The sequence below is a fragment of the Marmota monax genome, unplaced genomic scaffold (assembly GCF_021218885.2).
Source record: "Marmota monax isolate L192 unplaced genomic scaffold, Marmota_monax_Labrador192_F-V1.1 WCK01_AAM20220418_F8-fsc00361, whole genome shotgun sequence".
Taxonomy (NCBI): Eukaryota; Metazoa; Chordata; class Mammalia; order Rodentia; family Sciuridae; genus Marmota; species Marmota monax.
In genome coordinates, this window is record NW_026693580.1 from 474423 (window position 1) to 495483 (window position 21061).

A 21061-nucleotide genomic window follows, 5' to 3' on the forward strand; every position below is an offset into this window, starting at 1 on the left:
TAGCATGTGCGAGGCCCTGGGTTCCATCCTCAGCACCACATAAATGTAAAATAAAGATATTAAAAAAAAAGACAAAACAAAACAAGATCAGGAATATAGCCTCATGGAAGAGTGCCTGTGTAACATGCATCAAGCTCCAGTTAGAACAAAAGCCTTAAGTATTTAGTCATCTTTAGTTAGGATTAAGGGAAAAACAAAACTTGTGATAAATTGTTTAAAAACAAGGTACCTAGTTAACTCTAGGAGGCAAGTTTCAGGGAAATGGAAGAAAAAAGAGGGGACTTTGAGATCTTTGTCAAATGAGCGAGTTTTCTCATCAGGTGGATCTAAGTCAGGGAAGGGGTTCCCAACAAGTCCGACTGCTTACTGCACGTCTGTTCAGGAGGACAGGCATCTGCCACGGCCGTGTCAGCCCCAGTTGAGGGCCTGTGTCACTGCCCCATCTCTGCAGGTGGGCGGGGGTTCCTCTGGCTCCTCCATTCCTGTCCCTCACGTCAGGCTCGTCGCTCGTGAGGCCCAGGGAGGTCCACCATACCTAAGACTGGAATGTCCAGGAGGCCCTCTGAGTGTCCTTGCGAGTGCAGCAATCCCTGCACTGAAGAAACCGCCCCATTACCGCTGCATGGCCCTGCCTGTACCCCGGTGTTCTTCACACATCTGATGGGTGCTGCCCCAACTCTGGTCAAGTGACCAACATTTGGTTCTTTGGGGGAAAATGGGCCTCTAAACAAAGTGACCTGAGCAGTCGATGGCAATGACAGAGACCCAAGAAAATGAATGTTCCCAGTGAGAATCTATTTTCATGCTATTTTTAATCCCGTGTGTTTAACTTGTTGACTTTAAGAGGCCTGAAGAGTCACGTGGGCCTTTTAAACTCACTTTCCTTGACATTATATCGGATGCCAAATGCTGTCGTGACATTTGAGAGTTTGTATGTTAAATGAACTTCTTGGGATGGTACCTTCGGGGTTTTTTGTTGTTAGGTGTAGTGTATCTTAGGAAGTGTTCTTCAAGCTTGTGTGCTGTAGGAACTGGTAAACATTTCTGACTGTTTGGGTAAGAACTGTCACTGGATTCTAACATCTAAATCAACGGTGTTGAGATGCGTGACCTACACTACATACTCAGTACCTCCAACCTGCAGGTAGCAGCTGCGTGTGCGAGTGGGTGTGTCTGGATAGAAGGACTCAGACATGAGACGCACGGGGTGGGCTGGGTGTGGCTCAGTGGGAGAGCGTGTGCTTAGCGTGTGTGAGGCCCTGGGTTCCAGGCCAGCACCCAAAATAGCAAACAAACTGAAGTCAGGCATTGAAAACACCCTCAAGTGCAGGTGAAGCTCAGAAACAGGAAGTTAGCGGTAGCTCCTAAGTCCCACGGCAGGAAGGCAGGATGTGTGGAGCCTCTGAGGACAGCGCTCCTGCTCCCCTATCCCCTGCAGCCAGACCTGAGTGCGAGAGAGGAAGCCGGGAGAGTGGCCTGTTTGTGTGATTTAGTGATGGAAGTTTTGCTGCCTTGTCCGTCTTCCCCAAGGTCCAAACGCGTCCTTTTGTTCATAGTGAATTTCCCTGGTACACTGAAGTCAGGATTGAAGTTTGGAGTGAAGAACTTATGGATAAAACAAGAAGCACTGCGTCCTTCCCCCGATGCCGCTGAATGTGTGGGTCTGGGATTACCCTGTCATCAGTGTTCCTCCAACAAAGTGGCTCTTGTGATGCCCCCACCTTCCTCCTTGTTTTCAAAATAACTCTCAGACATCTTAGCCAAAAAGCTGCACCTCTATGCAGTCCTTATGAGAAGCTTCAAGTCAATGTTTTCTCTCCCCCAATAAGTTCAACACCACCGTTACCGGGATGGAAATGGCGAGCTATTGGAATGTCTACGATAACATTCTGAACATTCCAGTTTTCTTCCAGGATCCCCATATCTATTGCTTAAACATGTAACTTTTAAAACTCCAACGGTTTTCCCTAGCCAATGCTCTAATCGTGCACATAAATTTCACTCCATTAGGGAGAGGAAACCAGGCAGTTGAGTAAAGTTAGGAATACGATCAAATTTCAAGGGAGGGAGGAAGAAAAAAAAAAAGATTCGGTGTGGAATTCTTTCCATTGCTTTTGCTTGTGATACACGGTAAAATAAAGCCCTGCTCCTGCCATGTGGGTGCAGACCTCTAAGAGGAGGCCAGGCTTAGATGGCACAGTCATTCACATTCTGGGGTATGGGTGATTTACAGGGGATGGTGGCTGAATGCTGCCACACCCCAGGGCAGAAGGGTGGTGGGCTGGGGACAGCCCAGGAGAGGCCTCTCCTTCCTCCACCTTAGGTGGTTGAAAGCTTCTCTGTTGCAATTTTCCCCATGAGATACCTGTCGCATATTTACGAGTCCTGTAAACACGGACAGCTCTGGACAGCTCACAGGTCTACAACAGGGACAGGGATGTCGGCAAGGCCCACTCCCTAGGCTATGGAGGGCAGATTCGGTGGCATTCTTTTGATTGCTACTCCTACAAATACCTCAGCTCCTCCAGGGCTGCTTTTTGATGCCCATCAAGGTTTTTCTTCACAGCAATCTCTTCTACACCGTTACACTTGCTTCCTGCCTTTTTAAAGAACTCAGTTTTGTTTAACCGTCTTTTTGTTTGCCGTGCTGGGGACTGAACTCTACCACCGAGCTACATCTCAGGCCTTTCTATTTTATTTTGAAATAGAGTTTCAATAAACTTCCGAGGCTAGCTTTGAACTTGCGATCTTCCTGCACAGCCAGAATGGACATTTTAAAAAGATAGTTGAACAGCCGGGTGTGTTGGAACACACCTATAACCCCAGCTACTCAGGAGGCTGAGGCAGGAGGATCAAAAGCTCAAGGCCGTGGGGCTGGGGCTGGGGCTCAGCAGTAGAGGGCTCACCTAGCACGTGCGAGGCCCTAGGTTCGATCCTCAGCACCACATTAAAATAAAGGTATTGGGTCCAACTACAACTAAAAAATAAATATTAAAAAAAAAGCTCAAGGCCAGCTTCAGTAACTTAGTGAGACACTGTCTCAAAATAAAAAGGGCTGAGGGTGTAGCTCAGTGGTAGAGTGCTTGCCTACTGTGAATTAGGCCTTGGATTCAATCCCCAGAACTACCAAAAATAATCATAATAATAACAATAATAGTAACATATATATTATTTTATATATTTATATATATGGAGACAAGAGTCAACTCCTCTATTGTCTATAATAACATGAGACAATTCTTTTCTCACCTCACCAACAGAAAAATGCATACATTTCTTGTGTTCACTGAGGTACGTTCCTGAACTCACAGGCATATGTAAGCGTGTGCCTGTATATGAAAGTATATAAGATGATGTGAAGAGGTCTTGATGCTCAGCTCACAGCCATTTGCATTTATATGTGTACAATTTGAGACATTGTTGTCAGCTGAGAAGTCCTTCCAGTTAGTCGAAAAGGAAGACAAGAAACACTTTTTGAACTTACATTTCCATCGTTGGGGGACAGGAGAATTACTGGAAATAAGTCTTTTGAAAAGCAAGTAGAATAATTGTTAAAATTAAGAATCTCCATATCCTTTCAACCTGGCCGTCTCACAGTTGTCACCAAGTGGATGGCTGTCACGTTACCTTTTTTACCGCTCTGCATGGGACGGCCGCTGTCTCGGGGTTTTCTCGCTAGTCCTTGTTGATTGGTCGATTCACTCTGTCTTCTCTCACGAGAACCTGAGCTCTGTGGAAAATGAAGGCCTCCTCCGTCTCCTTTACCACCAGATTCCACCCTCAGGGACTGTCCCCGGTATCCCCAGTCACTCACTGAATATTTGTTGAAGGACAGGAATCAAAGCACCAGGGAGGAGGCTGTGCCACAGGGATTTTGGTGACAGTGTCCTGCAGTGGCGAAGGCGTCCAGGAGCCCGGCTCGGGGGGCCTGGCAGCATGCCCCCGCTCCAGGTGGGGCGGCCCCGTCCGCTGATGGCACAGTCCTGGTGTCAGGACAGCTCCATTGTTTCCCTCACTCAAGTGATCTTGGCTGTAGGTGGTTATGATTTTAGCCTGGAAGGTAGAAGAATTGCTATTAGCAAAGGTGCCTCAAAGAATTTTCTAATGGTCTCTAAAGGGAATCTCCATGTTATCGATATCATGTTTCCTAAAATCTGAAAAGACCGGGTGATCCCATGTCGTGCAGCTCTGTAAGGACGGAGACGGGACGGGACTCTGGCTGTCCACCAGGACTACCAAGTTTTCTGCTCCTCTCTTCTGGCGCTGGAAGCCGGGGGGACACTGGGACTGCCCCTGGGGGCTGAGACAGGAAGGCAGGGAGCAGGGCGAGTGGGCTGCAGCCTGTTGGTTGGGAGCCGCAGTGGAGTGTCGGTGTGTGTAGCCTGCTAAGCTGCGGCCGGCGATGGCGGCTGTGTCTTCCTGTCATGCTCTTCACTAAGAAGAAAGAATAACAATGTCTCATGAGCCAGTCTTATAGGTTTTGATGCTCAGAAACCCTGCCATGGCTTCAACCAATCAGCCAGTTTTGTGACACCTAACATCCTGATAGCTAAGGTTTAAGTGTTTACTGTTTGTCAGGAACCGAGCGGGGTGCCTCGCAGCTGTGACCTCCCTTAATTCTCATAAGGAGCCATGGAGGTAGTGTCCAGTAGTGTCACTTCATTGTGCAGGTGGTGGCTGAGCTGTGGAGAAGCTGCTGGCTTGCTGCTGCGGAGGAGCTGTGCTGGATGGTTCATTGTCACGATTCACCTTGCGCCGGTCCCTGCATCTCCCCCACATCCAGTCAGTTTACTGGACACCTTGGTTCTGACCCTCACTGTACCGTTTTCTTGGTCCTCTCTTTAGCAGCGTCTGCAGATATCCCCCGTCCCCACTGAGCTGCATCGTTTATTCAGCCAGTTCCCAAGTGATGGACATTTGACTAATTTACAGTCTCAAAGGTCTGCACATGTGTTGATCAAAGTCCAAAGACATTTCTATCAGGAGCCATTCCAGTTCCAGCAAAGGGGTGCAATTAGGTAAAACGGCTTTTACAGCTGCTCCACAGCCTCCCATTCGTCATAGAACGTACAGGGTAAGGGGGTCCCCTTGCTCCACCTAGAGAGATGACACTAGAAAAATAAAGGCCATGTGCTTTCTGATCTTTCTGTAAGTCCTAGTCTGAGAGATCTAATTGGCGAGGTTCTCCCAACTTGACTTTTGCATGTAGAGTAACGTGCCAAGGGTGGCCTCTAGTCATGCGCTCCTGGGACACAGATACTAGCCATGTGCTCATCTGGGCCCCCTGATTTTCTGACTTTATCTTTTAAAGAATGTATCTACCTTCGTATGTTCACATGTCACTTCTATATACAGGACCTCAAAATAGTCATCTTGAGCCCAGGTTTCTCTCTGAGCGTCGTTACCCAAGCATCCTCAATTAGCTTCTATACTATCTCATTTGACCAAATCTCCCAGATTAGGTATGATTTACCTGGAGTCGCGTGAAAACTAGGACACGACAATCACACCCTAAACAGAGTCCTTGGAGAGGAGTCATGTACAAGCGATTTTTCCTCAGCCCCTTCCTGTAGGTCAGTGGGTTCCTTAAAGCAAATGAAAGGGTCCTGGTCAAATGTGACTCTTTGGAAGAAACACTGAATGTATTAAATAAACCAAATAAATAAAAATGCATTTCAAAGCTGGTACAAATGAGATCCACTTAGATGAAACTGACTGTACCCAGTGTGCTCCTGGGGGAGAGAAGGACAATGCGCCAGGGGGGCAGCACCAGGCCCGGCAGCGGTTCTCAGGCGCTGGGTGTAGGGCCAGGAGGAAGAGGTGAGAACTCTGTCAGCCCCGCGCCCGAGGTGCTCGTGGATGGGGTTGGAGCTGTGCATCTCCGGAGGTGGTTGGAAGCCAGAGGCTTGAGCAGGGAGATTCTCCAGGGTTTGCAGGGCAGCAGTGCCCTGTTGAGTGTGGGCGGGGTTTGTATTGCAGGAAGTCAAGCTACGTCCCTGGGAGGTCAGGGAAAGGAGGGCTTGGAGAGGGGACTGGAGGACAGACACACTGAAGCACTGGCCCAGGGGCAAGTCAGAGCTTGTATCTGAAAGCATGAGGCCATTGGGCTGGGGGCTGGGGCTGTGAGGGGAGCTGATGGGGAGTCTGAGAGGGTGTCACCTCCAGGCGGCTGCTTAGGTCTGTGAACCCCGAGGGGCCACAGTTGGTCAGCAGGGCTGAGAGCCAGAAGAGCCGACTGGAGCAGAGGAGGACCTCCCCTGGCCTGTCTCTCTCTGCAGCTCTCTCCCCACGCCTGATTCCGATCTCACCTCCAGCCCCAGCCCTCGCCCTAAAGGGAGGGGACCCTGCCAGAAAGTAGGTGCCAGACCAGCCACACCAACTCCAGTGCACCCAACGCAAAGGGCGGGGTCTTGCTCAATAAGAGGAAGAAATGGCATGTTTGAGACACCTCCTAGGGCAGCAAGGGAAGGGCCCGTGGCCAGCTGTGCAGGTGAACTTCCACGTGCGGTCCCACCCCTTTTGCTCTGGTTTCTGCCAGGTGGAGCTGGATTTGGCTGGGCCTCCTCCAGGCTGGAGGTGAAGATGCTTAGCAAGCAGTTCCGATGGGCTGCTCCTTGCTGCCTGGTTTGCTGCTCCCCCACTGGGGAAGCCAGCTCTCCTGCCCGCTTGCTGCTGCTTTTCTGTGAACCATCAGGAGACTTCTCCCTGGCAGGAGGAGTGGGTGTGGCCTAGGGAGGAGGCTCCTGCGGCCTCAGAAGCTCTGCAGGCGTCTGCACCTGCCTGCATCCCCCCACCCTCCCCTCGCAAAGACCAGCCACACCTGTGCCATACAGAGAAGCCAGGTGGCCTTCCTCAGCACCCATGGGTGCCAGGTGGAAGGTACCCATGGGAGGAAGAGCAGGAGTGCGGTGGGCAGGGGTGTAAGCAGTGACGTCCCCCAGGACTGGGAGGATGGCCTTGGCCCCCCTTCCTGGTGTTGTGTTTTTGTGCTGTGCCTCCCGGGGTTGGCCAAGTCCTCCATTCATCCTTCCCTCTGGGCCCAAGTCCTCCATTCATCCTTCCCATGGGCCCAAGTCCTCCATTCATCCTTCCCAACTGGGCCCAGTCCCTCCATTCATCCTTCCCACCTGGGCCCAAGTCCTCCTCCATTCATGCTTCCTATGGGCCCAAGTCCTCCATTCATCCTTCCCATGGGCCCAAGTCCTCCATTCATCCTTCCCACCTGGGCCCAAGTCCTCCATTCATCCTTCCCATGGGCCCAAGTCCTCCATTCATCCTTCCCACTGGGCCCAAGTCCTCCATTCATCCTTCCCACCTGGGCCCAAGTCCTCCATTCATCCTTCCCATGGGCCCAAGTCCTCCATTCATCCTTCCCACTGGGCCCAAGTCCTCCATTCATCCTTCCCATGGGCCCAAGTCCTCCATTCATCCTTCCCACCTGGGCCCACGTCCCTCCATTCATCCTTCCCATGGGCCCAAGTCCTCCATTCATCCTTCCCATGGGCCCAAGTCCTCCATTCATCCTTCCCAACTGGGCCCAAGTCCTCCATTCATCCTTCCCACCTGGGCCCATGTCCCTCCATTCATCCTTCCCACCTGGGCCCAGTCCTCCATTCATCCTTCCCACTGGTCCCAAGTCCTCCATTCATCCTTCCCACTGGTCCCAAGTCCTCCATTCATCCTTCCCACTGGTCCCAAGTCCTCCATTCATCCTTCCCACCTGGGCCCAAGTCCTCCATTCATCCTTCCCACTGGTCCCAAGTCCTCCATTCATCCTTCCCACCTGGGCCCAAGTCCTCCATTCATCCTTCCCATTGGTCCCAAGTCCTCCATTCATCCTTCCCACCTGGGCCTGATGGGCCACAGGAAGGAGCAGCGTGGCCCCAAGTTGAGGGACCAGGTGTTGCTCTCATGGGCCCCGGTGCCAGCCCAGCCTGGGGACCTGGGCAGTGTCTTGATGCTGCCACTTTATGGAAGTCCATAAACACAACCTGGGGGAGATGGTGCAGGACCCAGTAGTTGGGGATCTAAATCACTGTGGGGTCTTAGGGAGGTTTCTTCAACACAGAGGGGACAAGCCCGTGCTGAGGTAGGAGAAGGGGCGATGGTTGGCCTGAACACTTGTGTTTCAAGGTGTTTTGTGGTCCTCACCAGCTCAGAGGACCAGGGTTTTTGTTTATTGTTTGTTTGTTTGCTCATTATTTCCTGTGGCTTTGGAATTACCTGCTGAAGGAGGCTGGATTTTTCTGCTTTTTTAAAATGATTTTTCTGACACAAAATGTGCAAAGAGGATTATTTAAAATTCTTTTTTTGTAGTTGTAGGTGAACAGAATGCCTTTATTTTATTTATTTTTATGTGGTGCTGAGGATCCAACCCAGTGCCCCACGCGTACCACTGAGCTAGAGCCCCAGCCCGCTGAGAGTGCTATTGTATCGCATGGGAAATACAGCCATGGGGCCGGGGGACCTGGAGACCCTTTCAGGGAACACTGAAACTCCCAGCTCCCCTGGTCCCCTTCCCTGCCTAGAGACAATGTGGCACGCGAGAAGCCCTGGGGATTGTTTGTTCTGTTGGTTTGATGCATAACAAATTGCTATTTTCATATATTTAAAAATTGATGAACCATTGGTTATTGCCTACAGTTCCATCTTTATAGTTTGAGGATATATTCAACCACTGTCCTTGGCATGAAGGGATCCCCGAGATTCTGAGTGTGAAATTAAGAAGACGTACTCATGGGTAAAATTGCTACAAATTGTGTTAGTCTGGTCTTCCATTGCTGTGACTAAATACCTGAGAGTGGGGACTTTTCGATACTTTATAAAGAAGGAGTTTAGTTAGCTCACGATGCGGGGGTTTCGAGAGCATGGCACCAGCTTCTGCTCAGCTCTGGTGAAGGCCTGTGGCAGATGGTGCCACACTGATGGAAGCTGTGAGAGGGAGACTGCCTGGTGAGATCCAGAGCCACTGGAACCAGCGGGGATCCAGCGAGAGCCACCTACTCCTTCGGGAGCTATGCCCCTAGGGACCCAATCTCCTCTTAAAGGCCCTCCTCTTGCTGGGCTCCACCCCCTAAAGGTCCTGCCACCTCCTGGCATGATCGTGCAGAGGACTGAGCGTCCAGCACATGAACCCTGGGGACACAGGCACACCTCGTGCACACCAGGCACCAGCATGCTGTGGGAGGAGAGGATCAGAACACCCTGTTCCGTCTGCTCCCTCACTGGAAGTGTTTCAAGGCTGTCTGCTCTTCACTGGAAGGTGATCCTTGTCCCCCTGTGCCTGTCGCGGCCCTGCAAACAGCAGAGAAACTGGGCTTCTCAGAGTGCTTCCATAACGCCCGGGGAGGCCCTGACACCGTGTGCTCGGGGGGATCCCACTGAGCAGATGTGGGCATTCGTTTCTTGAGTTTCTGCAGAGATAACAGAACAGGCTGTGAGCTGACTCAGGGTGTTCTGCTTCTCTCCTCGTTCCCCAGGCTTGACCGCTGGACGCTCGGTCATCTGTGTGGTGATGCTGGGAGTGGTGGGACCTTCAGTCTTACATGAACTTTTTAAATCTTACATAAATTTTAAGGGGCTGAATATTACGTTTTTCCTCAGGGGTGCTCTACCACTAAGCCACACCCCTGGCCCTTTTTATTTTTTGACACAGGGTCTCACTAAGTTGCTGAGGCTGGCCTTGAACTTGTGATCCTCCTGCCTCAGCCTCCTGAGTTGCTGGGATTACAGGTGTGTGCTACCATATCCGGCAACATATTACTTCCTTTAAAATGTTCTCCATTTATATTATATGAAGAACAAGTATCTCCAACATATGTAGAGTTGTACTACTCTTAAGGTTCTTAAAATTTTTTTCTTTGTTATTTCATCATAGTTAACATAACATAGATATTGCTTTTAGAAAAAGAGACTAGATATCACTTCTACTGTGTGACTCACTCTGTTTTCTGTTGCTGGAGTGAAATGCCTGAGGCTGCGTGTTTGGTAAAGAGGTTTAGTTAGCCTCCAGTTCCAGAGGCTGCGAGTCCTGGTCAGGCTGCTGCCTCCCGGTGAGGGCGCCACGTGGCTTTGGCTCATGGTGGTGAGCAGAAGGGCAAGCAGGAGTTTGAGAAGAGAGAAGAGGTGCTGAGCTCCTTTGAGGGCTAAGCCACGGGAGACATTAGTCCCTTCATGGGGTCAGGTCCCTGTGCCTCCTGAAGACCCCAACACTGTGTCATGGAGCCCTCAACATGAGCTATGGTAGGGACTCCCCATGCTCAAACCAGGCCACTGTGCGGAGTCTGGCCTGTCCTGCATTCTCTTTGCAGGTAACAGTGACGAAGCCTGAGGGGGTGGGGGAGCAGGTGTCCTTTTCCTAGAGGGGACGTGGGGTCTTGCCACTGTTGGGAGGTTTCAAAGACACAAACTGTTAGAGTCTGTAAACAAGTCAAAATAACACCTGGCATTTTGCCAGGGGAATGTTAGAGTCTGTAAACAAGTCTGGATGGCGCCTGGCAAAATGCCAGAGGGAGTGGTTTGTGAAGTAACACCATCGAGCCATTAAGTGTGGAGATTCCTGATTGGTTGACTGATGTATCGAGTTTATGCTAATTAGATAAGCTGTGTGGAATGTATAAATACTGCTCCTGTCCTACAATAAATGGCTCCCACTCCTGCTGTATCAATCTACACAAGTCGTTCGTCACCCCCCGGTTATTTTGCTGCAGCCGGACTACAACAACAAACCTCGCGGTAGTTCTTGCTGGGACTCCCTTCCCCTAGCTCACGGCAGCTGACTGCAGCCCTCTTGCTTGGGTTTTGGTTGGTTGACCTCAGAGGACAGCCCTTCCCGGTGGCCTCTGGGTGAGGGACACTTCTCTGTGCTTCATGTCCCGTGTACTGTCACATGTTTGGAGCCACTGAAAGCCTTGGGAGATAAACCCGTCTTGGGGGAACATATAGAGGGTTTAAAATCTGATCTGACTTTACTTTTCTTCCCCATGGACTCTTCGCCCACCCTCGATAATGCCAAGAGGTTCTTCAAAGCCCCTGTGAAGATAAAAACAATACACATACTATGTGCTTGCCGTCGCTTCACCGAGGCTTCAGAGGAAACACCGACAGACAACCGAGAGGTCTTTTTGTAACGGTCTGGAAAGCACAACCTCTGGGAGACCTGTTTTGCATTTAAACACCAAACAAAATGACGGATCGCTCTGGCACAGTTCGGTTGGGAGTGTGAGGAGAACTGTATGTAGGAGAGCCAGCTCTGGTCACAGTTGGCAGGTCCTGTCTACTTGTCAGTTTGGTGAAGTCCCCGGGGCAAGGAGCTTTTCTAAATTCTCGTGCCAGCAGCCACACGAGCGCTGGGTGAAGTTACCTTTCTAGTGCTGCAGTGACCGGTGGTGAGCTGCTGTCCTGCCTGGGGCCCTGCGGTTCCTGTAACTTTCTGTGACCTGTTATCATTACCCACATGGGTTCTTCCTTTTTTCAAAATAAGTTTTAAAGGTGCCTTAAAGTCTTGGTCAGGCTTTAGCAGGTGGAGGGCCAGAGGTTTCCAAGTGAAGCAGAGCTCAGGTGAGGAAAGATGTGGGCCCGTGTCCTCGGGAAGCCGGGGGATGGTGCTCAGGCCTCGCCAGGTGTTGCTGGTACCAGTGTGGAGGCCGCGTGGGCCCATTGGAACCCAATGTGTCACGTTGGGTCTCCTAAGGGTCCTTCCCAGTGAGGCAGAGGATGAGTGGAGGCTTGGACTGGATGGAGGTGACAGCAGGAAGTGCAGGGGACATTGCCGTCATTCTCCACACACTTGGAACACAGGTGACGGCTGTCACCGGGGGATGCTATTTGCAGAGCTGCCGGTAGACACGGGAGACCCCGGTCAGTCCAGGCCAGTGGGGAGCAGCGCGTGGTGCACACCTTCCTGTTCGTGGTGCTCGTGGACCGAGCCACCGCACACTGCGGGCCTGGGTGGAGGCTCCCCGCAAAGGCCATCCCTGAAGCGGTCGAGCCCACTGGCCCCTCCTGCCGTGTTTCGGGCTTCCCTTTACAAACCCACGGACTGTCACCCACTCGATCTCCACAGCAGTTGTGTAAAGAGCTCCTGAAGCAGGAAGAGTGCGTGACTTGCAGAGTCTGAAGGCGGCAGTCCGTGTGCACAGGTCCCTGTCCCCCTCCTGGTTAGCGCCTGCTGCTGCCTCTGCCGTACTTGGTGACCACTGACTTGCCGTTTGGTGAAATGCCTTCCTGAGGGGCCTCATCGTCACTTTCATCAAGGTAACTTGAAAGTCCCCGAGGCCTCTTCGTGTCCCTACTCAAGCTTCTAGAGAGGGTGTGAGAGGGGCATGGCAGAGTATCGCCCACTGAAGGGCATCCGGCACGTTAGGGCAGCGCGAGCGCAGCCTGCGGCACTTCCACCAACACAGCCGGAACCTTCGAATGCCGAAGAGCTGTTACCTGGACGTTGTTCCTGGGAAGAAGAGAGATGCTTAGGAATGTGGCAGAAATGGACCCCGAAATGATCCCCTCGTGGCTTGAGAGTCACGTACTTTCCTAAAGTGCCTCATTTAGGCAGAGCTCCCGGGAGCTTGAGCCCGATCGTTGCGATATTTGAAATAAACAAAAGCGCACCTTGCCAGGCTTCTCTCTGCGTCCCCCACCTTCTCGCACTAGACACAGTTCTCCGTTTGGCTAAACGCCGACTTCAGCGGAGCTCCCCGAAACAGGGCTTGAAGTTGGGCTCTCCGTGGCCCGCAGGGAACACGCGGTAGAGCCGGCCCGAGCTGGTGCCTGGTGGTGCTGGCGCTGGGTCTCGGGAGCGTCTCCCCAGGGGACACAAGTGCACGGGCAGCACCCTGCATTTCTAAACGTGGTGCCACCTTACTGAGAGGTGGTCCCTGCTCCCTCCAGGAGTCTGGGATCGCCCACGACTGCTTCGAAGAAGAGAGTGACAGGGCGCTGTGCGTATGGGACCGGGTGCTTCTGTCAAGCTCAGTGCAGCGCTTGTCCTGGGACCCTGAGGCCACCCCCATCCTCCTGGGGAGGCCTCGGGAAGTGCTCTGCTCGACAGCACCCACTGAGTTTATCTTCCAGCCGTTCCTACGGCTGCAGCCGTGGGCCCTCCAGACGAGCCCCACATCTCACTGAGTGCTGGCGGGCCACTGCACTGACCCTGGACTGGGCCCTGCCCAGGCCAGGGGCTCACCCTGGTGAGGTGTGGGGGGCTGCTGCTCTGTCACCAATCGGGGTAGGCTGTTACACAAGCCAGAAATGGGCAGACGGAATGGAGTCTGGTGCCAGAGTGGAGAGCCAAGGTTTTCAGAAGTCTTTCAGCTTGAAATGGTTGAGTGTTCCTAGGTGTGATGTCACGCAGCACAGGGAGCTGCCTCTGCTGACCCGAAAACATCTGAAAGTGTATGTGTGTGCATGTTTGTGTGTGTGCACGTGTATGTGTGTGCATATGTGTGCATGCACATATGCATGTGTGCATGTGGGTACGTGCGTGTGTTATGTGTGTATGTGCATGTGTATGTGTATACACGTGTGTGTGCATGTGTACATGTGTGCATGCATGAGCATGCATGTGAGTGCGTGTGTGTGTGTGTGGTGGTTGGGTAGCACTTAAGGACACTCCTTGAGTGAGTTATTGTGCAGAGGGCTGTCTTCCTCATTCCTGGCAGTCCTTGGTTTAGAACATCTGGCTGCTCAGGGTACTGTCTGAGGACCCGCAGTTCTGGTTTTTCTTGGGGATTCATTAGGAGATTCTGTATTCTAGGTGGCCCCATAGCCATGTCTGTGATCCCCGTGACTCATGAGGCAGAGGCAGGAAGACTGCAGGTTGGGCCAGTCTGGGCAACTTAGCAAGACCCTGTCTCAAACTAAGAGTGGGTGTGGCTCAGTAGCTCAGCAGTGGAGTGCCCCGGCTCCAGTTCAATCCCCTGTACAAATAAATAAGAATGTGTCCTTCAGCAGAATGCCAGAGAGGTCCTGTGCCCGGAAGTCAGAGGAACGCTGGTCTCAGGCCACTTGCTCCCTGTCATTACTGCTTCTCTTAAAGTCACCACGTCTGAAAACCAGGTGTCAGCGTCTCCTGTGGCACGGCTGATACACACTGCTGCGTGCCGTTCCATTCTCATATAACACGGCGAAACAGAGGGTGCGTCCTCCTCCTGACACGAGGGAGGTGTCCAGACCACAGCTGGCGTGTGCAGGGACGGAAGGCAGCTCGGGCCTGCTCCTGGAGCCCGCACACCCTGGACTGCGAAGGCTCGAGACTGGTGTCTGTGGCGGGTGACCCAGGAGCAGCAGGGAGTGGGCCGTGGACCAGGGAGCGGGAGCAACAGGGATGCCATCACGGGCAGCTGCAGCCCCACCCCTGGGGACGCTGGGGCATCGTTTAAAACACACACCTTGTTATTCCTGGAGCAGTGAGGGGGCTGGGGGTCAGCACAGCCTCAGGGAGCGTCTTCTGGGCGGCGCTGGACCTCTGGCAGCTGCACACGGGGCAAAGCCCTCACGTAGAGAAACCCTGGTCCCAGCCAGTGGACGTCTGGCCAGCATTAAAGTGAGCCAGTCTGGGGCACAGAGAATCCACTGCCCACGCCTGCTTGGGCCTGGTAGGTGATTCCTCCTACTTTTAATTGATTGTACCAAATCTATTTATAGGATCAAATAAAATGTACACAAAGTCTTTATTCTTAGGGATACCAGCATGTGGTTGTTCAGACATTAAAAGAAAATCTGAATAATGAAAAAAAATCATATCAAATCATTTCACCAGTGAGAAGCTTTCCCTTTACCATGACCCCCCACCCCCCGCAGTGCTCATCTTTACATACAGGGACCCCACACTCTGTTTTAAACTTCCTGATTGTTTCCACCTCCCACTGTCACCGTGGGCTGGGGACAAACCCTAACACCTGGGCCTGTGGGGAGGGGAGGGGACTTATCCAAACTGTAGCACCGAGGGCTTGAAGTCCCCTTGGCTTTGCTTGGATGTCGCCGAGGTCTGAGCCCTGCGTCCACGCCACGCTACACCCAGTAGGATGCTAACTGGCCTTGCACAGGGTCTGAGAGGGTCTTGCTGCACAGTAGCCACTGCTACTCTAAAGCCCATGTTAGCTGATTGAAGCAGGTGAGAAACTAACTAAAAAGACACTAGATGGCTTTAGATTCTGGACTCAGTGGTCATGTGTCTAGGACATGTGTCTAGGACTTCTGTGCTGCTGACCATGTGGCACCACTGACCAGGAAGGGTGGGGCCAAGGGCTCCTTGAGCCCTGCTCTGGCCACCTGTAGGGCTGGACGCAGCCTCCTCGGGTCCCACACCTGTGCACATTCCGGCCTCTTCCCTACCTGGCGCTAGGCGTGGACACTTTCTCTGGGGCAGGTGACTCCAACCAGCGGAGCCCAGGTCACGTGCATCAACTTGCAGGGAGACTTGGAAGCAGGTGTCTGGTAGGTTTGACTTCTATGGCGGGCAGGTGCTTTCAGAGGCTGGGAGACCAAAGAGTGACAAATTCCACAGCCGCCCTTCTACATTCTGTATGCTACCCACCCTTCACTGTTCAGTTTACGTCCCACTTCCCCTGGGAAATTTTCTTGGACTCCCAGTCTTTGGTTTTATCCCTTTTCTGAGTATTTCTTACGGTTAAAATGAGTTGTCAAAATGCCTTCATATCAGTGGACCTGACCCTCAACGGACACAGCATTGCTGTCCCTCTGACAGCAGGAGGGGTTCCTGGGTAGCTCCCTCTCCTCCCACCCAGCTCACTGCCTGCTCTGCCTTCCTCTTTCTCTAAGGGTCAGCTCCACTTGGTGATGCTGCCCACATTTCATGCTACCTTCTTGTCTCCTTAACTACAGGAATGCCCACTGAGGGTCACAGCCTTGCCTCATGCGTCCTTCATGGCCACAGCATGGTGCACCCAGAACGTGTTTGTTGATTGGGTATAAAGAGAGCACTTTTGGGACATAGCAGGGTCCTTTGATCCAAGCGGGTCTCCATTTGATGACAGGGTGTGTCATTTGTAGGGAAAGACCTGAAGACCTTCCCTTCAGTAGGGGTGACAGTGGAGCAAGTTACTATGGGATGTTGGGCACAGAACCTCCTGGTAAGAACCCCGCCCAGGTCCACACTCACGGGCTGACAGAGGATCCCGTAGCATGCCTGCCGCAGGTGAGTTCAGGGAGTGTGGACCAGGTTGTCATTGTGGTGGACATCAACACCTATTCTAATAGTGGAAATCGATGGCAGGAATCACTTGAAAGATGAGGCTCTGATTTGGGGGGAAACACATGTAATGTACACTTTCTATTGTTGTTTTCTTTCAAAACAAATAACGGTAAGTCATTGTTTTAAGGGGGATGCTCATGTAGCCTGCACTGAGTCCCCAATGTGCTCTACTCAGCTCATTTTCAAATGCCTGGCCAGTTTAGATCTGCTGCTACCAAGTTTTCCACTATATTATTCTCAGCATCATGAAGATGGAAAGTCATGGATCTGCATCATTTGTGGAGTTAAATAGTCCTTTTTTTAAAAAAAAAAGAGAGAGAGAACTTAAATATTTATTTATTTATTTATTTAAATTTTCAGTGGACACAACATCTTTGTTTGTATGTGGTGCTGAGGATCGAACCCGGGCCGCACGCATGCCAGGCGAGCGTGCTACTGCTTGAGCCACATCCCCAGCCCTTAAGTAGCCCTTTTCAAAAGAACTTTTCCCTACATATTCCTTCATTTAAAACACTTGTTAATTAGATTGGAAGAAAATATGTGTAATTCTATATCTGGTAAAGGACACATATCCGGACCACAGGGAAAAACCTTCCAAACTCAATAATAGGAAAGCATATCCCTGAATAAACAAGACATTTCAATAGGCATTGTACCTGAGGTGTGCAGGTGGCAAATATGTACCCTCAACACTCTGCAGGTGGTTTAGTCTCTAGGGAAATGCGAACTAGGACCACAGTGAGGTACTGATATACACAGTCAGCGCGACTGAGACTCAAAGCAACTGGCAGCATCAAGGGTGTGAAGTTGTGGAAGCCACCACTCCTGTGCAGCGGTGAGACCAGGAGGGGACCAACCTGGGAGCCAGGCCGTCTCTTGGGAAGTCGTACACCATGCTGCATCCAGCAGTCACATGTAATGATTTATCCAAATGAAATAAAAACAGGTTGTGAAACAAACGAGTGAACCCTGAACGATGCTGTTTGGAGCTGTTTCATTCACCATCGGCCCAGTCTGGAGGCTGGGCCGGGGCACGGTGGCCCACGGACCGAGGAAGGCTCCCCAGAGTGGGAAGGCGGCCTGCAGCGGTGCCATGGTGGGTCTGGAGGCCACGCCTAAGGTCTGAGAACTGCCCTCCTCACCGTGCCCAGTTCAGGAAGCAGGGCTTGCCAGAGTCGGGGCCAGGGGAGAGCTGACTGTGGGCAGAACGGGGAGCACTTCCGGCGGGGGGAATGGCTGCCATCTCTGGAGGGTCCCAGACTCACAGCTGCACGCTGAGCAGGGAGACCCGTGAGTCGTGAGTCGTGCCTTCATGTGGAGAGTGATTCAGTCCATCTCGGGCTGGAGATGGCTGCGAGACACTGGGAACAGGGCCTGCCACGGAGGGCGGGGACTTGAAGCTCTCAGCTCAACCTGTGGGCCAGAGCGTGTTTCCTCTCGGGGCTGTGGGGGGCACGGAGCTCTGCAAGAGCCTCTAGTCCCCGTGTTCTCTGGTGGCAGGGACACCCTGACCAGGGGCTCTCTGGGGAGAGGGAGTGGGCATCTCCAAATCACAGCCGCCAGTGTGGCAGAGGGGTCGGACTTATGAAACGGAAGGAGTCGAGGATATTTTTAATCAAGAGTTGTGTTTTGTTTCTCCAAAGGGGGAGAAACACCGACGGTGCCCGAATCTGCAAGAAACCCCTGGGAGCTGCAGCTGGGGGTGCCCAGCCCTGGCAGCCGCAGGTCGTCCCTGACTCTGAGGGCACAGCGAGGCAGAGCGATAATAATAGCGTGCCCGCCGCCAGCCTCCACCTGAAGGGTTTATGAGGACACTCTGCAATGCCATATTTCTGGGCAAACGTGAACCAAGATTGAGACCCAGATTTTCAGGGAAATAGCAGGCGGGGGTCTTCAGGCCCACCGTGTAGCCGCTCTGTGGATGGAACCCAGTGGCCAGGGCTCCTCAGACTGCACCCGACAGGCCAGTCCAGAGAGGCAGCCCCAGAGCTGGGGAGGCCCTTGTCACACCTGCCCCTGGACGGCCCTGTAGCACAGCGCTGGCCACGTGTGCTGGGGAGGAGCCGGTGATGGTGCCGTCTTCTGTTCCCTTTGCAGGGATGGCCGAGTGCATTCGCCCACGTGGTGTGAGGCCCCCATGGCTCCGCCAGGCCTCTTCTTGGCCACATTACTGAGGGTGCCTCGATCACGGTGACTGCACTCTGAACAATTTTGGTTCCACTCTGTGGTTTTGTAATTTCCATTTTTAAGACTTCTCAGGCTGAATGCTGGTGTGCCAGTCCAGGATGGGCATACTTAAAATGAAACTGCGGAGCTAAGATTATCCCCAACCAAGACGGTGCACACTAGTCCCTTCTATTTACAGCTGACCACAGTCATTATATGGAAGGCCTCTGGTCTTTACTGTGCACTCCAGGGAGCAGGAGGGGCAGTAGTGGGCAGTGGCAGTCACCAAAAAAAGAACTGGAACTCCTTCCAAAGGCAGAGGGCCGGGCTGCTGCCCAGCCGCATGAGCCTGCGTGGTGGCCAGGGGAGCTACCGGAGGACCTCATTGCAGGACTGCTTACCTCAGGGCCCGCAGCTCATGATGGACAGTGAGTGGACTTCTCAGAGTTGCACCTGGCTGCCCAGAGTCTCAGTGACAGCACCCCAACGCTCCCACCCAGCTCCTTCCCTAGGTAGCTGACCTGTGAACTCCAACCTGCAGAGACAAACCTGCTCGGCGTGATGTGGAGAAAGGAGAAGCTCCGCGTTCTGGGTCTGCTTTTGCCTCTGGCTCATTGTGTGGTTTGGGCTCGATGTCCTCTAGCAAAATCAGAGGGTTGAACTGAGACTCTTCTGATCCAAATTTCTGCTGTTCCTCAACTCTTCCGAGGAAGACAGATTTTCATGGCCCCGATTGTGTGCCACATGGACAACTGGGGAGAAAAGGAGAAAACCACCCGTTTGCCCAGATAACCCGTGTTTCGAAGTTTGTTTTTTCAAAAGTTGTCACACCGCGGGGTGGCTCACCCTCGGCCTTGGATGGCTTCTCACTCTGAGGGTGGAAGCAGCACACCTCTGGCTGGCTCCGATTGTCCTTGTTCTGGGGTGTCCTTGTGATGAGGTGTTCTGGGAAGCAGAGGTCTTCTGGTCACGGCTGTGCGGTCTCTCGGGTTTCTTGGATGCCACCATCGGTATTTGAAGTCCTAGCCTTAGGTGGGCCCTGGAGGGAGGCCTGAGAGACTGCATCCACCGTCCCCTCTGCAAGGACAGCAAGTCTTCTCCCCGCTGAGCTGTGGGTGCCTCGTCCGTGGCTCTGCCCTGGTCCCTCGTCACACTGTGTTTACTAAGGGAGAAAACGAGGGGGTGGTGTCCCCCTTGTTCCGTAGATCATCACGGATTTGAAGAAGAGGCAGATGAGAAGGAGATCAGGCCCGCAGATGCCCGGGAGCCAAAGGGGAGACTGACTGGTGGATTGGCAAGAAGACACCAGGTTCTGAGGGACATCTGCTCAGGCAGAGACTTGTACATGAAGAGTCACAAGGCAGATGTACACTCACCATCTGCCTCGTGACTCTCGGGCTCCCCTGGATCAGGGCTACTCCAACTTCTCCTGTGAAGGGCCAGTTGGTCAGTAGGTTTGTGGCCCCGTGGTTTCTGTTCCAACCAATCAACTTTTCGTGGTGCCAAAGCTGTTGTAGACGATGTGGATGAGCCCTTGTGAGGTCTTCAGCGAGCTTTATGTACCAGGACAGGCGGTGCTCTGATTCAGCCTGTCGCCTGCTGTGCTGAGCCCTGGTCTAGACGTATTGGGATCAATCTACTAGGTTATCAGTATTGTGCCCCTATTGTGTGATTTATCAGTGACAAGGAGAAGGCCCTGCCCTGAACACCTGTGGCCCACAGAGCAGCCTCCACTTACCTATCAGAAAAGACCAGTTTTTAAACAATCGTAGGCAGTGTGATTCCTGTCTGTTTCCTGGGGTGCATGCAGTCAGAACCCAAACCTGTCCATGTTCTCAGGGTGGATTTCTTCTCAATTATCATGAACCATATTTTTTTGTACCACTCTATGACCAAAAAAAAAAATTCTGGAATTAAAACCAAACTCCTGAGGGCAAACTCCCTTTAGGAAGCACCTGTCGGACCCAGAGAAGGTGTTAGAGATGCCCACATGCTGGGTGACGGGCAGCCACCCTAGGACAGGTCCAGAGGCGCTGGGAGCACCAGCGGGCAGCCCGGCCGTCTTCCCAGGTGGCTGGCAAGCTTCCTCCTGGGCTCAGAGCGACTGAAACATACAGGGAAGGTCAGCCGTTGGCTTCTCACCAGATCTGTGGATACAGTGGTGAAGAGACAGGCCCCGGGAAAAGAAGTCCCAGAAAGATGCTTCTACAAAGAAGGAAAGATGGGCTGGGGCTGGGGCTCAGTGTCAACGCACTTGCCTGGCACGTGTGAGGCCCTGGGTTGATTCTCAGCACCACAAACAAATAAATCAATAACATAAAGGTCCATCAACATCTAAAAAAAAATTAAAAAAATAAATAAATGAAAGAAGGAAAGAGCGTTGTTTTTACCCTCTCGTTTCCACCTTTTATCTCAGTCATACCAAGTACAATGAGCTTCTTCTGGAACCTGCCGCAAACTCCACGTTGCCTCCTGGAACATGCTGATCAATGAACGATATTAAATTACAATAATCAACTTCTTATTTTCTCAAATTTTATGCCTAGCACATGTGTTTTTCTGGGTTTGTTTGTTGCTGTGCGGGGATGGAACCGGTGTCCTGCGTGCTGGGCGGGTGCTCCACCACCCGGCTGCAGCCCAGCCCAGCCCAGCCAGCAAGTGCCGTCTTGATGCAAAGAAGCC

At 52.4% G+C, this 21061-nt stretch overlaps 1 long non-coding RNA gene across 2 annotated transcripts in view; it reads left to right on the forward strand.

Annotated features, from left to right (window-relative positions):
- The window catches only part of LOC124102852 (uncharacterized), a 36582-nt gene that overhangs the window by 8830 nt on the left and 6691 nt on the right, over positions 1 to 21061 (forward strand). The window lies entirely within an intron of this gene.